The 16,782-nt window shown below is 46.8% G+C and overlaps 1 protein-coding gene across 2 annotated transcripts in view; it reads right to left on the reverse strand.

Moving 5' to 3' along the window:
- Nucleotides 1-16,782, reverse strand: part of U2AF1L4 (U2 small nuclear RNA auxiliary factor 1 like 4) — a 99,416-nt gene that overhangs the window by 34,894 nt on the left and 47,740 nt on the right. The gene's annotated exons all lie outside the window — the stretch shown is intronic.

A 16,782-nucleotide genomic window follows, 5' to 3' on the forward strand; every position in this document is an offset into this window, starting at 1 on the left:
CAATCCTTTTCTGAAGCAGCTCACCAGCACTTCCACTTTTGTGTATGACTTTCAAATTATTAGTGAGAGCTTCTTTCAAAGTGACAGATCGAACTCTCCAAATAAATCTCTCTCAAGCGGGGACAGTCTGAGAAACAAGTCCTTGCACTGCAGCAGCGTGGCAACCACAGGAGGAATGAACAGCCACCTACTGGCACACTTTTTACACCAGTTAATACTTACACTTTCCTTCTCACTTACCACACTCTAAGTAGATCTGGTCCAATATTTATGTAAGTAGATGTCTCCAATGTGAAGTTAAAAGCCAGAATTTCACAAGGAGAGGGTCTGGCTCTTAAGTCCTGAAAAACTCTGTGGAACTCACACAAGCAGTTACAGGCATGCATCCATCTGGGGTGTTTCAGATAGATCTGACAACACACATCATATCACTCGTTTTAGATTTGGGAAAAGAAACCTTTTATTAGGCTTGTTGGCACCATATAGTTTGAGGACTTCTATGCGAAGAGAAATAATTAAAACGTTTTACTATGAAAACAAGTAGGAATCACATATGGAGATGATGAATCAAATGTGCAGTTTAGATCGCATTAATTTATATTTAATGGAGTAAAGTATGTGAAGATACTACTGGTGTAAGAGGCGCTGCTCAAGTTTTTCTTCCATTTATACTGTCTGCATGGGTATGGTGTGCCCAGTAGCCATATGTTTCAATGGACCACACTTTTTTGTCAACCACTTTCTCCAACAAGTTTCAAAACCCACAAACTTTCCTGTAAGGCTTTCCATTGCTGGGATGCACCACTTCAGACATGGTTTGATATCCTAATGCTAACACTGCGGTTATGAAGCTGAATCAAAAAAAGAAAGGGGTTTTAACACATGGGTGGCTAACCTTGAAAATATACTGATTTATTTGGTTGAGACTGGGAAGTGGTGGCCTAAACTAAATTTCAAAGGGACCCGTCCAATTGGCCAGGAGCATCATGCATCAGTTTAGAACTGTGCAGCTTCATGTACCAAACACTTTTCCCCAGAATTCACACAGCAAAACACATTAGGCAGGATACCACATGTACTTTCTTCACAAAATAAATGCTTAATTTTCTAAAGCTGACTTTATAAATGGGCCTCCCTCATCTGTTGTCTTCCCATCATCCCAAACTCCATACCACGTTCATTGGAGAATGTCATGAACACTGCTGTTTGACTTCTTACACTGCCCCCTTCTAAAGCTGCCTTTGTTTTTAGCATCTGCTTTACCATCTGCAAAGCAAAGGAGCTGACAAATCTAATCTATCACAGAAAAAGAAAGGAGCAGTTGCTTCTACTAAAAAATTTGAGAACCTCATTCACATTACAACTATGTAGTAGGTCAACGTTCATTCATTCCATAAAACTTACATCCAATAAAAACAGTCCATTATACACACGACTACTGTAGGAGGCTAGCTTAGTATATGGTGCACGCTTCTTTAAGTGAAGCACCTTGCACTAATTCAGACAACCCTTATGGGGATTTTAGTAGTCTTAGACAACCTTAGAAAGCTCTCGAAGTGGTAGCTGTGGAGAACAGCCTTCAGGCTTATCAAAAAGGAATGTTAAGCAGCTTGCTAATCATATAGTGTAGATTAAATGGAGAAAAAAAACACTATAAAATTGCCCATTTATTGCACAACACTCACTAACACATTGGTATATATCCTACCCAGAGACATCAAACAATACTTCAATTGCAAATAGATAAGTAAGCACAATACACAGTGGTCTCCTGGGGGGCGACCAAACCATAAAATAAAAAAATGGAATGCAAACTGAGACCCAAGTTGGGACTAGGACCATGAGACTCAGAAGAGCTGGGGACCCAAGAAACCACCCAAGGTAAGCTCCCAGGAACCCAACAGAGGCTGTGCGCAAAGTGGAAACACAGCCACGTACTCAATCGACAGGAAAGTCGCGGCTGCAGTTTTGAATAAGGACCCTTCCCAGTGGACCCTAAAGAAACCCAGTGGAAGACAGAAGGTTGGAGTCTTACCCAACTGGTGGATGCCCCAGGAACCGGGATACCTACACCAGGGAAGCAGAGTGCGCAGTAACATCGGAAAATACCGTAGACCACAATGGAGGACTTTAGTAAAGATGTCGCTGCAAGGGTGGATTCTAGAAGTGAAGTACCTGCAAGTAGAGGGGACAATCTATGCCACTCAGAAGTGACCAGGAGGTACGAAAGGCCGATTACCACCGATGATGGAAGATGCAGGAGTGATGACGGTGACCATGTCGCTGCAGCTGTGATGACCAGGCGAAGCTGTGTAAGACCAGGAGCTGTTCACAAGCTGTGCCACGTCGGAAGTCAAGTACCAGGGGGGTTGGTGTCCGGAAGGTGCACCAACAAGCCTTGGCAACAGACGATGAAAATGAAGAAGGTGCTGCGTTGGGACCAGCAAGGTCTAGGGGATTCACCATATTCAGGAGAGAGAGCAGGCCCCAAGCAAGCAGGGGAGCCCACTGAAGCCAAAGACGACCCTCAAGAGGGCCCACAGGCGTCGCAAGAGGACCTTGAGCACCTCACCAAAGATGCAGGCCCATGGTGCAGAGGATGTGGGGAGGACGAATATCTTTGAAGGAAGAGATGCTGGAGCTTCTTGTAGCCCGAAGCTCTCTGGAGGACAGAGCCAACAAGTCTTGGCAACAGCAAGTTGACGCGGTGCATAGGGGTTCTGTTTCAGCAGTTCTGGTGAGGGATACTGGCCTCAAACATGCTGAGAGGACAGTGCAGAACAATCACCTGTGTTGCTGAGCCTTTCGGAGTCCTTAGGACGTCAGGAGCAGCATACCGGTCAGCTTCATTGCGGTGCCTGCAGATGCAGAAGAGTGACTTTTTCACTCCAAGGAAGATTCCTTCAGGTGTCCTTGATGCACACAGGTCTGTTGAAGATCCTGAAAGAAGTACAGACCCAGGTGACGAAGAAGACTTGCATAACAGTGAGACCAGGAGCAGCAGAAGTCTTCTTTGGTGCAGTTGCAGTTCCAGGTGAAGTCCAAGTGTCCAGACGTTCGAAGAGCGATGTGGCTAGAGGCTTGTCCTACAACGAATCTGAAGAGCCACCCACAGGTAAGCCCTTAAGTACCCTAGGGAAAAAGTTGAACAACTCAGGGGTCCCCTCCCAGAGGAGTGGCTGGATAGAGGGGAGGATACTTCCATGTCCTTTGTCCAGTTTCGTGCCAGAGCAGGAGCCAAGGGCTCTCTGAACTGGTTCCAACTGAAGTATGCAAGGAGGGCACCAAATGTGCCCTTCAAAGCAGACTGTTGGCGCTGGAAAGTGCCCCCGGCCCAATACACCAAGTCCTGTCTGGGGAAATGGTCACACCGCCCTACAACAGGAAATCTATTGTTCAACCTTCCCCTGCTCGAGCTTGGCTCAGCAGCAGGAGGGCAGAATCGGGTCTGTGGTCGGCACCAGTACTAGTTTGCTGTCAGACCCTGAAAAGCTGTAACCGGGAGTACAGGGGAGTAACCCAAGGGAGCCTCCCCAGTACATTAGCTCATACAACCAAAACTGGAATTTGTGTTTGGGTATCATTCCAACATGTTTGATACCAAACATGCCTGGGTTTTGTGAAGCCACTATATAGTTAGACATATCGTAATAACTGAAGTCCACTATATGTATTAAAATGGCTGCCAGCACTTACAAAGCCTGGAGAATCGACTCAAGGGTTTTTAGGGGTGTCCTGCTCATGCAGGGACACCCTTACCGTTATAACTTATAACCAAGTACCCTGCCTTCAGGATTGAAATGCCTGCCTTAGGGGTGACTTCTGGGTTTTATGTGAGGTGACCTCAGATATAAGAAAACGTATTTGCCGTAAGTGGTGCTAGCACCCGCTTACATGAGCGGCAATGGCAGGCCTGTAGTTGCAGTTTGAGTTGTCTCTCATGGGTGGCATAATACATGCTGCAGCTGATGGGAAACACCTGGTGTACCTATTCCCTGGGTACCAAAGTAACATATATAGGGTGCTTACAAGGGTACACCAGTATCCAATTGTGGATGTACAGAAGTACTTACCAAGTCACATTTACGGAGGAAGCACAGGGGCTGGGGTCCTGATCAGCAGGATCCCAGTCAGGCTAGTCAAAACAACAGACTGACACCAACAAAAAGTGGGGGTAACCATGAAAGCAGATTCAACTTTCCTACAACTACTATGTACACAGTTACAAAATGTACACCCTCATCTATTATGTACAGTGCTTGCTTGCTTCTCAGATAGGTTTGTGCTGTGCAAGCACAAAAAACATCCACAGACAATTAAAGGCCAGTTTCAAATTACCTTTATCATAATAAAACCTTTACCTGGCACAACTCAATTTACAGCCAACAAGGATGGGGAGCCAGGGAAAGGTGGGCACAGTGGACCCCATCCCTATGGTGGACCCCATCCCTATGGCGGAACCCATACAACAGGTCCCTTCAATTAAGGCTTGAGTAACAAACCTGATCCGAGGGAAGGTTTTCTGCTGTACACAAACACTTAACTTATTTTTGGATCTGCCATTTTGACTTCAGTTTTTATATGTAATGTGTAGATAAGTGTACTGTGCTCATATCCCCTGTAGGAAACTGGGTTTCTGTTGCAGTAACCCCTCCCCCCTCCCCCCCCCCCCCACACTTTTTGCCAGGCTGACGCACTTTGACTTGGTGGGTCTCTGCCAATCAGGCCTGTGTTCTTTCCCAAAACTGCACCTTGAACCCCCAAATGGCACCTCTCTGGCCACATGTCAGTCTCTTGTAAAAGGTACCATAGGTACCAAGGGCACTGTGACCAGTGAAGGCCTCTAAGGGCTGCAGCACGTATTGTGCCACTCTTAGAGGCAGTGTACCTTTACACACACACACTGCCATTGCAGGCTGCATGTCGAAATGGCACACATCCCTGTGTGCCATGCCTACAACACACTGCCCTGGCATAGGTCAACCACCCCTCTAGCTGGGTGCACTTTACCAGTGGTAAGGGTACAGGTACATGAGCCCTGTACCCCTACAGTGTCTAAGACAATTCTTTGACATTGTAAGTGCAGCACTGGCACTAAGAGTATATGGTGCTGGGAGTTTGTCATTACGAACTCCACAGCACCATAATGGCTTTACTGAAGACTGGGAAAAACAACCAGCCTCTGGTGGGTTCCCTGACTGGTACACACCAGCCTACCACCTCAAGACATGTTTCTGAACCCCTGGGGTGGGAGCCTTCGCTCCCTGGACCCAGAAACAAAGCCTTTCATGGGCGGAGGTAGTCACACCTCCCCCAGGTCAGGAAGATCCCTCTGTCGCAGGGGAGCTTCAAAGGCCTCCCGCCTTTGTAATGAGACCCCCAGCCTCTCCGGCTATCAGACGCAGGGCCCTTTACTGTCTCCCCTCCTTTTCGGCGGGAAGACAGGCAGGAAAAATTAGAGCTGCCCAGAATGTATGCCCACCTCTGCCAATCCCACCACTCAGGTGGGAGAGGCGAGGTACAGCCCACTCTTCAGTGCCCATTTAACAGATGGAAGGCACTCGCCAATCAGGATTAGGGATTGTGCCCACTCTCCCACATGGGGTGAACACACCAAGGGTGTAGTCACCCTAAGGTCAGTAGCCCATTGGCTACTGACCCCGAGACCCCCAAAACGCCCCCCTAAATACAGTATTTAGGGGCAGCTCTGAACCCAGAAGAGATTCCCGCAACCTAGAAGGACAAAAGAAGATGCCCAGCTGAGGAGACTGCAGAGAAGAACTGACTTGCCACAGCCCTACCGGTCCGTCTGCAGTTTCCAGAGACCTTGCGCCAAAAGTCGCCTTGTCCTGCAGCTAGCGACCTCCAGAACCGGTGGGAGGACTGACAGACTGACTTCAGCAAAGACCGAATCTCCTGTGAACAGCAGTTCTGTTAAAAAGAAACAGCCAATAAAGACTACGAGCCTACTGAGGACAAAGAAACTCAACCCCTGGAACTACCACTGCACCCAACGCCTATTGCCACAGCCAGTGGCCCACCGGTCTCAGTGAGGTCCCCGAGCGCTCCAGAGGCCAAGTCCATCGTCGGTTGACCCCTCCAGGACTCCCCGATGTTGCCTGTAACCTCTGCACAGAGAACGCCCCCACAAAAGCGCCCTGGAGAAAAGAACCAGAGGTGCACCTATGTCTCTGAACCCTTCAATTTACCTGCCCAGCTGTAGGTTCCTCCCAGAAACCTTCGTGGAACGAGCTGGCAGCCAAAATCCAAATCCAGAGCACTTTGTGTGCTAACTTGAATCCCCCTTTGCCCAAAGCTTAAGTACAGGAGCTTTGCTCCGACAACCTTGTGGCCTGCTCGTGAGCAGCCACCAACTAAAGGCACACTATCCCCCATTGGATAACATTGGGCCTCAGCACTGCTGCGGCTGAGGGTGCTTTGAGAGTGCATCCTCGAACCTGGAGGAATCCTGATTCTAACTTCAGAAACCCAACTCCCACAACCAAGTTAATCCTATGTGAGATAACTTAATTTCCTCACATAGGATTGCATTGACTGCTTTTCTTTGAAGATTCTTTTAAGTGTGGAGTTGGTTTGTATGAAAGCTTGAAAAACTGCAAATGTTCAAAAGTGAATTACTTACCTTTTGCTTAGGAAATGTCTCCGTGTGATATCTAGGCACATCACACTGATTAGCAAAAGTAACTTCAAAAGTATTCCAAGAAGTAACGAGTATTGTAATATACAAAGTAAATGAAAAGTAATTCTGATTGACTTGCCTGTAAATCAACGAACTGCATTTGAACCTCCATTCAACTGTAATTAATCGCATAAGTATTGCAAAGTATTGTTTCACTTACCTGCACCAGGCCTGGCTTAGTTCTAGAAATAAAATCCAACTAAATATTTTTGATACAAACAAATTGGTCTGAGTTCAGTCTTTGAGTGTGTGACACCATTTGCAGCCTGTGTGTGTACAATACATGCTTAACCCTACCCTCTGATAAAGCCTTACTGTAGGAAAGTGGCTCAGTATATACTGTTTCCAAATAGGTACAGTGTGTACAGAGTCCACAGACCCCAGAGGTTTGGCAGAGGCTAAAGTTAGATATAACCTTACTCTCTAAAGTGGTAGCTTGGTCGAGCAGTAAGGCAGTATCAGAGGACAGTGTAAAACATTTGTTGTACACACTAGGCAAATGGTCTCACACACTCAAGAACCGAAGTCTAGGCCAATGGTTTGTATATAAAAATATATGGTTGTTTTATTTTAGAACCAACAATAGGTATCAAAATATACTTATACTTTCTCAGAATGAGATGCTTTAGTTAAATACTTTGCAAAAGGAAATTGACTAGGAATGCAATAGTTACAGTTTATTGCAATAGGCAACACAATTTCAAAACACACTAATACATTGAGCTCAATATGAATTTTAAGTTATATGCAATTGATTACTTTCAGGATTACTTTTCTAACTCCAGGACTGGATCCTAGATTCAGTACTGGGACAGTTCTTGGGAACAAGTGAGTAAATACGTTTTAGTTACGGTTGTGATTTATAAGCACTATTTTGCCATTTTAAAAATTGACACTTAGAAACCATTTCTAATCAAATTACCAATGTTATCCTATGGGAGGAAATTCACTTAGCAGGTAAGTAGGGTTATGGTTACTTTTTCTAGGTCAGTTTTTGATCCTGGATCCAGCACAAGTGTACCACCTGTAAGCAGTTGAGAAACTGCATTTAAGTTATACAGGCGATTTTTAACAAATATTTATAAGTTTGCAAAATCGACACTTAGAAGAAATTTCACAGAAAAACAGTCAATGGTTTCCTATGGAAGACAATTCAAGTTACGGGTAAAATATGTTCGTTACTTTTGTAATCCAGTGTTGGGCTCCTAGGCTCAGTACTGGGACATCCATCTAAAACAGGTAAGTAATTATGTTTTCATAGTTGGTACGATTTTTAAAGAATATTTGTAGTTTGCAAAAATCGACACTTGCAAGACATTTCACAGAAAAGAAGTCAATGGTTTCCTATGGAAGAAAACAGTTAGTGGCAAGTATGGTTGTAAGTACTTTTTAGGGTCAGTGCTGGGCACCAAGATCCAGCACTGGGATCTCTCCTAATAGCAGGTGAGTATTTCCGTTTTCGTTACTCGGTTGATTTTAGGTGAACATTTTAAAGTTTAGAAACTCCACACTTACAAGAAATTTCAAGAGGAACCAGTCAATGTTACCCTATGGAAGACAAGTGAGTTATCGGCTTTTGGGTAAGTACTCGACTGGCAGAGTAAAGGTTCTGGGCATAGACACAGGGGTCTCCCAGGGTCAGTTAAGTACAGTTGTTACACCTTCAGCGGCAGAGGGGCAGCCGGGTGCAGAGTGAGTGAGGCTCACTGTTATCCTATGGGAGGCAGGGGGCCCTTGGTTGGTGGCTGCTGACTAGCAGGCCACGCGGCTGTGGGAGCTGGGCTCCTGGTCACTTGCACAGGGCAAATGGGGAAGTAGGTAGGAGTAGAAGTTGCACTGCCAGGGCCACTCGGGCAGCTGGGTGCAGGGTGCTTTTGAGCCTTCGGGCGCTCAATGGATTGCAATCGAAAAGCTCAAGGACGAACAAAGGCTGCAAACTCGGGGACGAAGATTATTCAGGTGTGACCACCACTTCGAGAGGTAAGTTGGGTAGTTGGAGGATAGGTAGGTACCCAGGAGTTGGGCACAGGGGGGCCGCAATGCGCCGGGGTGCCTTTTGGTGTCGGGAATTTTTAACCTTGGTTGATCGCGGTTGGGGGTGTCCCTGGTTCTGAGGCTGCAGGCGTCGTCAGGAGCGTCGAGGTGGGTCCTTGGGTGCCGGATTCGGGGTCATAGTCGCCGGGGGACGTACTCTGGGTCTTTGTCCACTCTTGCACAGGCCAGGCTTGGCGGGTGCAGAGTTAGCGGTTCCTGGCTGATGCCAGCGGTTAGATACTTGCTTTGAGCAGAGTCACTGCTCGTGCGAGTCCCAGATGCTCAGAGTCACAAGGTAGCAAGGTCCTCCGGGGTTTGTGAGGTTGCTGGCCACAGGAGGTGCCGGGATTTAGCAGGAGCAGGTTCGAGGGTTGACAGGCCGGTAGGGATGGGGCCAAAGCAGTTGGTGTCTTCCTCTTCTTAGCAGCTGCACGGCAGGTCTTCTTACTTCTTGATCTTTGCTGTTTTGGAATCTTCAAGCTGAGGGAGGAAGGTTCAGGGTGCCCCTAAATACTAAATTTAGGGGCGTTACAGGTAGGTAAAGGGCAGGGACCACTGGGTCCCTGTCCTGGGGTGGGTACACTCCCTATCCCGCCACTCTCCTGTGGGAGAGGGGCAGTAGCCTAGTCCTGATTGGGCAGGGCTCCCCATCTTCAAGATGGCAAGAGCCCAGGGATGTGTTTCACCTCGCCTCCCCCACCTGAGGGGTGGGATTGGCAGAGGCTGGAACATCCCCTGTCCTTCCTTGGAATTTCCGGCCAGTCTTCCTGCCAGAGTGGGGGTTTAGAACCGGTAGGGGCCAGTTGCGGAGTACAGCAAGTGGCCTGGAGAAGCTCACAAAGGCGGCATGCCTTTGAAGCTTCCCCTGCCCATCCTGGGGGAGGAGACTTAGCACCTCGCCCAGGATGTGCATTTTTGCAGGCCCAGGAGAGCGGATTACGCTCTACCCAGGGTTCCAGCAACATGTCTGCTGTGTGGCAGCCTAGGCAGCCCCTCAGACCAGACATGGATGGGAGGTTAGGTTCAGGGGGCATCTCTTAAGATGCCCCCTGTCGTGCATTGTACATTAAATCCTGCACTGGCATCAGTGCGGGTTTAATGTGCTGAGAAGTTTGATACCAAACTTCTCAGTCTTCAGTGGAGCCATCATGGTGCTGTGGAGTTAGTGTTTGACGAGCTCCTAGCACCATATACTCTTAATGCCAACACTGCACTTACAGGGCCCAGGAATGGACCTGGGCACTGTAGGGGTACAGGGCTCATGCACCTGTACCCTCACCACTGGCATAGGGCACCCACCTAGAGGGGTGACTGATGTATGCCAGGGCAGTGGTTTGTGGGCATGGCACAGGGATGTGTGCCATGTCGTCTGTTTGGTTCTGCACCCAGACACACAGCCTGCAAAGGCAGTGTGTGTGTGTCAGGATAAGGGCCTCGAAAGGTGGCACAATAAGTGCTGCAGCCCTTAGGGGCCGTCTCTGGTCACAGTGCCCTGGGTACCTATGGTACCATTTACCGGGGGCTGATCTGTGGCCAGGGATGCCAATTGGGTTTAGGTTTCAATGCGGTTTTTGGGGAAGGAACACAGGCCCTGGGTACCTGATTGGCAGGAGCCCAGGGCACACTCAAAGTACATCAGCAATTCAGCAAAAAGTGGGGGGCATACTATGCAAGAAAGATGGCACTTTCTCACACCCAGTGTAAGCATGTCTCAGAGGACAACGACTTGTATGCTGATGCAATATGATCCAGCACGCAGACCTTACTGGTGACATGTAAACCAGTTTCCAAATGCACCTTTCTATGTCCCCATGACAGGAACTCAAGAACCTCGGATACGAGTCGGGCTCACAGTCAGAGTTTAAAGGTTTAATCCATGAAGAAAAAGTTCTTTATCCAGTCCGCACCCGTAACAAGCGTTTTAGAACACCCATGCCTGCCTGGGTATCGAGACATACTGTGACATTCACAGTCTGGGTCCTTTAAATCTAGCAGGAGCGGCATCTTGCAGCCATATAAAATCTTGATGCTGAAAGTATTGGAAGTCTGAAACTTTATCATGTAACATGTCTCTATGCTCTTCCATTTCAGCGCCTACCCGCTACAAAAATGCATGCTTGTACAATACATCAATAGCCCTCTCAGGTTTGTTTTATTCACCCCATCAGCAGTCAAGCTACACACCATGGATTAATTTTCTTTTGCAAATAAAATAAATAAACCAATCCACTAGAAAAATAACCCCAGATAAGCAGTAAAAATGATGCATAGAGGTCTTATTTTATCAAAATGCCCTGTAATATTCTGCACACTTATCACACCGAAATAAGAGTCGAGTCTCTACAGGTTTGAAAAAATCTTAAACGCGTAATGTAACAGCTGTGAGCCAAGTTAAACAGTTATGGAAAAGGAACGCTGTGCGTTATGGTAAATATGTACTGAATGATGTAAACAGTTGGAACATCCAATTTTAAAAGGGCGCTAGAACTGCTGACCACTTCACTCCTTTGTGTAGATTACATTTCGGGAACTTGTGGGCAAGGCAGTGCCTCTGGGGCGTGCACTGATCACAGGGTCTGGGCTTTCCTAGACGTTGGGGCTGCCCATGGAGAGGGATCTGTTGTCAGCAGGGCGGATAAGACGCCACCCTCTTGAAGACAGCTTAATTAGGAGCCCTTAATACGGGTTTAAGATAATTAGGATTTGTCACTGAGAAGTGGGGCCCTGGGACATACAACAATCGTCTGCTGCAACAGACCGAGAGAGGTGCATCACTGGGCTCTTCTGGGGTGTAGCCTGTGGCGGGGACCTTTGTTCCTGGACAGGCCATTATATGCACAGGTAAGCTCGACAATTCAGCCTTAGTAAGAGGCTCTAGAAATCCATATCTGCATTTTCAAAGTAATGGGTCGCCTCCCAAACCAGGACAGATGGGACTCAAAATTCCAAACTCTCACTTGCGGCACTAGGGAAACAAACCACCCCCAATGTCACACCCAGAGAGCGCGTTCTTCCACTTTCAGGCCATTCTCATCGCTTGCATGCCTCGGGAGGTCATGTGGTTCATAAACGGACATGCACGTCTATTTCAAGCCGATTAATGCTCATAAGGACTTTGCAGCCAACAGCCCACGCTAATCTAGGAAGCATAACTTTCACTCTCAGAATAGAACCTATAGCAACCGAGCGACGGGCAAAAAAAGACAGCTGCTCTGCAAAAAGAAACAAGCATTGGCATAGCTAATAGGTCTCGCTTTTGGGACCTTATAAGTGTTTAGCAATGCAACAGTTGATGTTGTGGCACCAAGGATATTGTGCTGCATAACTAAATTCCTCTACTGAGCAGGAAATATCACAGCAGACTTCAGGGTCCAGGGCTCTTTCCAATCGGCCTGTTACACGACTTAAAGCTGGCTATTGTGTCTGAGGGGGGGGGGGGGGGGGGGACCTCCAGTGAACCCTTCTAAACACAGCAGGAGACGGACCTACCCTGTCTGTGCTCGGTTATCGCAGGCTCCGCGCTCCCACAAACGCCAGCATTTCTACGCAGTCCCGGTCACTCTGGAAAGTGTTTTGTACCTGTATTTTTAGACTGCTAGTGACATTCTCAATCTGCACAGGATTACCACGTCCATTTCGAATCGATTTATTTCCAATTGGTTATCTATCATTGTCAAGAGCAGGCATATGCAGTATGTTAATATTTACATCCACTAGAACCTTTATTTGAAAAATATTTTATTGTACAATAGCGCTTCATTCCTCACATCTGCCGTTTCTAAGCACTGTAAAGCACAGACGCCGCTATCAGACCATTTATGCTGCTCTATTTACTGGCCTCGGAAGAATGTTAGGTTGAGAGGAGAGAGCCTGAATTCGAATTAGTAGCCTGCAGGAGACCGCACCTGTTCGCAGGCAGCGTTCAACCCATTGAGCCACATATGCGCTATAAACGCAATATATTTCACTACTGCTATCTGGAAAGGAAGGATCACTACGGTTCATATATAACTAACGTCACTGAGAAGCGTTCATGGAAATGCCCTTAGGAAAGCGCTGCGAGGGAGTACGGTAGAGTGGGGAGAAGCTTGTGTAACTACTCGGGTTCAGAGAGTTGCAAAGCATGGTTCAGAGTCCCTGACCAACAGCCTAATTGACGTTTCTCCCTCAGGCGACTGAAAGACAGACGTGAGCTACTTGTGAATCAGGCGCCTAGACATTTTTAAGGTGGCGATGTGTATATACAAGCATGCATACCTAAATATTTCACTTAAAGTGTTATGGAACCGAGGAACGAACAATAGTATATTATTAGTAAATAATAGTAATAATGCTACTACTACTGATAATGATAATGCTCCAAATTGAGAAATATTTAATCGTGCAATAAATTAAGATGCATAACTACTGTAGGCAATACTTTGAATCTGAGTAATCCTTAATTCGTTTTTTTAATGTTTGTACGAGCCCCTTGATTTCTCACAGGTGAATATTATCAGGAGGCTATGCCACTTTGGGGGATTTACAGCAGGGCAGCTGAGTGAGCTGACACGTGGGACCATATTAGAAAAACTTTGTACTGGTGCAATGTTGCTTGTTTTCTCGGTCTTTGTAATATGAAACAGATCTATCAAAATCTGACCCTGAAAGCCTTTTTGTAGCATAGCAAAATTTAATTCTGGCACCATTGATAAACACAAATACCGCAAATGTTTACTTTTTGTTCCTTACATGTAATCAAGACGGTATGTAAAAAAAAAATCACGAACGACAATAAAAAAAGAACAGACTGTGTTTTGTTGCAGCAACACAGGGCTGGCCGGCGGCCACTAAAACAGATCACATGACGCAAACTCTACATCCGTTTTCTTCATAAGGAATAAGCAGCTCATTTATTGAGTGAAACTAGAGCACAGCATGGTGTGCCGCACGCCTGTATTATTACACAATTCCATAGGCAGGGAGGCGGGGACAAGTACAGGGAGGACCGGGGGCTGGCCAAGCACACAGAGGGAGTGAAGGTGGGGCTGGGGCGGGAACATGGAGGGGGCAGAAGTACACGACTGAGCAGCTGAGAAACACCTACTTTTGTGGAGTGCTTAAACAAAGTGAACAAGCGCAAAGAGAAAGTGAAAGGAAAGAGAAAAAGATAAGACGAGAGAGAGGAACAGCCAGAAGAAAGATGCGCGAGAGGAGTGAAAATGAAGCTGACGAGGGGGGGGAGGGGATTCACGCGCTGTAAGGCTTAATGAGCCATTATGTCTCGCATGCGCTAGCTCAGGCGAGACATAAAAAACAAGCATTTGCAATGCAATAGGTCTGGCATTATAAAAGTGTGAGCAGTTGCCATTGCTAATAATAATGCAACACTAGCTATTGGCTTTGTAAATGATAATGGCATTTATGTGTTTGCTTTATAAAATAGTTTAAAAAAGGCATTGTCATGAACAATGCCAATAGCTTAAACTTTTGCAAATGCAAGACCTATTGCATTGCAAATGCTTGTTTCAGTACTGCAGACTTTTTTAAAGTTTTAGTCACTACTCAAAATTAAATCCATTTTATCAGCGTTGCCAGTGCTCCTTTATGTTTAATGCCATAAATGAAACCATGTTCTAAGCAGATTGCTAAATAGCATCTCCAGCCCCGATCACAATGTCTCACTTCATGCTGGACAGTGGGCACCCTGCTTTCATGCAGCACCAAGACGGGGTGAACTAATGCACAGACTGAGGTCTGTCAGCCTCCGAGGCTCAAAGCATTCCTTGCAGCAGTCCGCTGTGTCAAGGTATTGCCATGTGTACAGCACACACTCTGAAACAGCAAGTGGTTTCAAAGTTGGGTGTGACTTCCCAAACTTTCCCGAAGTGTGCGCATTTATGCTGACAGCCCAAAAAACTGTGTGTGGTGTGTGTGTGTGTACACAATGGCAGAGATGTACCGTCGACACAGCATAAAATTATGTGTAGTGAGAGGGAGAACCTGTGAGCAAAAAGGAGAAAAAAATTGATTGAGAAGTGGCCCGAGTGTTTATGAGGGTGCGTGGTGGGAGCACCTATGTGTGATGGAGAGTGGTAGAGCCGGGTGTGTTTGATGTCCTTTTCTAAGTAAGTCAGGACGGCACGTGTGTGTGCATTTCTTTGAAAGGAAGAGAGGCAAACTCTGTGTGCGAAGGCCGGTTGTGGTGGTAAACTTGTTTTGTTACTGAATTATTAGTGTTTTAAGTAATTCTGATTTGATCCCTTTTTATGGGAAATAGGCACCAAGAACATAAAAGCCATGAAATACAGCCAGGTCCGGCATTTCTGACTTTCCGTGGAATTAATCGAATTAAACCTGCTGTTAGCATTTCCCTCTTTTTGGCCATGTGATTAGCAGTGTGGGTCCTGTGGCTTTTGGGAAAGAGGTTCATAGAGGCAGACCGCATCCTTAATGTAATAAGGATCTGCGGTGGGAGGGAGGCTGGAGGGGTGAAGTCTGCGAGCCCGGGAGGACCAGCATCCATAATGTAACGAGGGCCCTGAATATGGTGAGAGGCATCGTGGTGGAGGGGGGTGCTTAAAGGCCTGAGACGACCAACATCCAAGTACAGAGAGCCTAGATTTAAAGGATGCGCTGTTGGAGCAGCGGATGAGGGCCGAGAGGCGAGAATATAAGGATGGGATGGAGGAAACAGAGACTGAGGGCTTGAGAGGCCCTGATTCATTCATGTCACGAGGGCCGATGATATGGAGAGTGAGGGTCGGTGGAAAAGAAGGCCTGAAAGAAGGTAGCATCCTTCAGGTGACAAGTGTTCAGGAGGCGGTTGGGTGGAGGTACAAAGAGAGATGTGAAGGTAAGGTAACATCCCTAGTGTAGGGCGGATGACGTGGAAGAGGTGGAAGTAGGGAGCCTGGACAAAGGTACAGAGGAGAGGTGAAGATTGACGCCCTTACATGAACAGCTTCCTTAAAGTAGCTAGAGACCCGTATCAGAGTGGGGGTGTTTGAGGAAGAGATGAAGGGGTAGTTTTGTGAGGGAATGGGGCAGTTCTGGATGAGAGCGCTCTTTCACTCTTCCAGGTTATTAGGATTGCAAGGAATGTGCAGAGCAGAGTGCAGCTGCGGGGTTACGTGGGGGACATAAGAGCAGTGCTTAATGAGTATTAAAAAAAAAATGAAATTCGGCACACGCGCTTTAGATTAAAACATCTGAAGCTAAAGCGTGGGTGCCGCAATTGCTTGAAAAGTAAAGAAATAGAAAATGTGCATTTTGTTTCTAGTTCGTTACATTTGAAGCAGTCGAGACACCCGCGCTTTAGCTTCGGATGTTTAAAGCTAAAGAACGTGTGCCGCAACTGAAACTGAATCAAACAAATAGGAAAAAAAAATGGCGACCGCACACTTTTTCTAATTTGTTTACTTTTGTTACAATGGCAGAACCCGCGCTTTAGCTTTCAACATCTTGAGCTAAAGCGTGGGTGCTGCAATTGCTTCTAAAGTAAAAAAATAGACAAAATTATTTTTTTTCTATTCCTTTACTTTTGAAGCAATAGCGGCACCCGCGCTTTAGCTTAAGATGCTTAAAACTGAAGAACGGGTGCCCCTATTGTAAACATTAGTAAATAAACAGACAAAAAATGCATGTGCCCGCTTCGGTGATCGCAAAATCGCAATTAACAGCAAATAAAAGCGTAGCCGCTATTGAGGCATGCCGCGCTGGTTCAATTTTTTGCGGAAGAGCCTGTCCTGCTTACAACAGTAGGCACGAGAAAGGCAAATAAAAGAAAGGCGCGGCCATGTCATGCTGGCTCAATTAACAAGCAGGAAGTGGGATAAGGGAGGGGGCGGCAAATGGTGTGCACTTTCGCGGCCGCTTTGATGTTCTCAGTGGCCGCGCGGCTCACTGAGAACATCAAAGCAGCCGCGAAAGTGACCAGGCAGGCTGACAAATGGTGCGCGCGCCCGGCGCACATGCACTGTCTTTGGAGGACTGAAAAGCCACTAGTCTGCACTTCCAAATTCCGCTTACTAAAGCTCTCGCCAGAGCATCGCTAAAGCGCTGGCTCA

Source organism: Triturus cristatus, chromosome 7 (genome assembly GCF_964204655.1).
Source record: "Triturus cristatus chromosome 7, aTriCri1.1, whole genome shotgun sequence".
Lineage (NCBI taxonomy): Eukaryota > Metazoa > Chordata > Amphibia > Caudata > Salamandridae > Triturus > Triturus cristatus.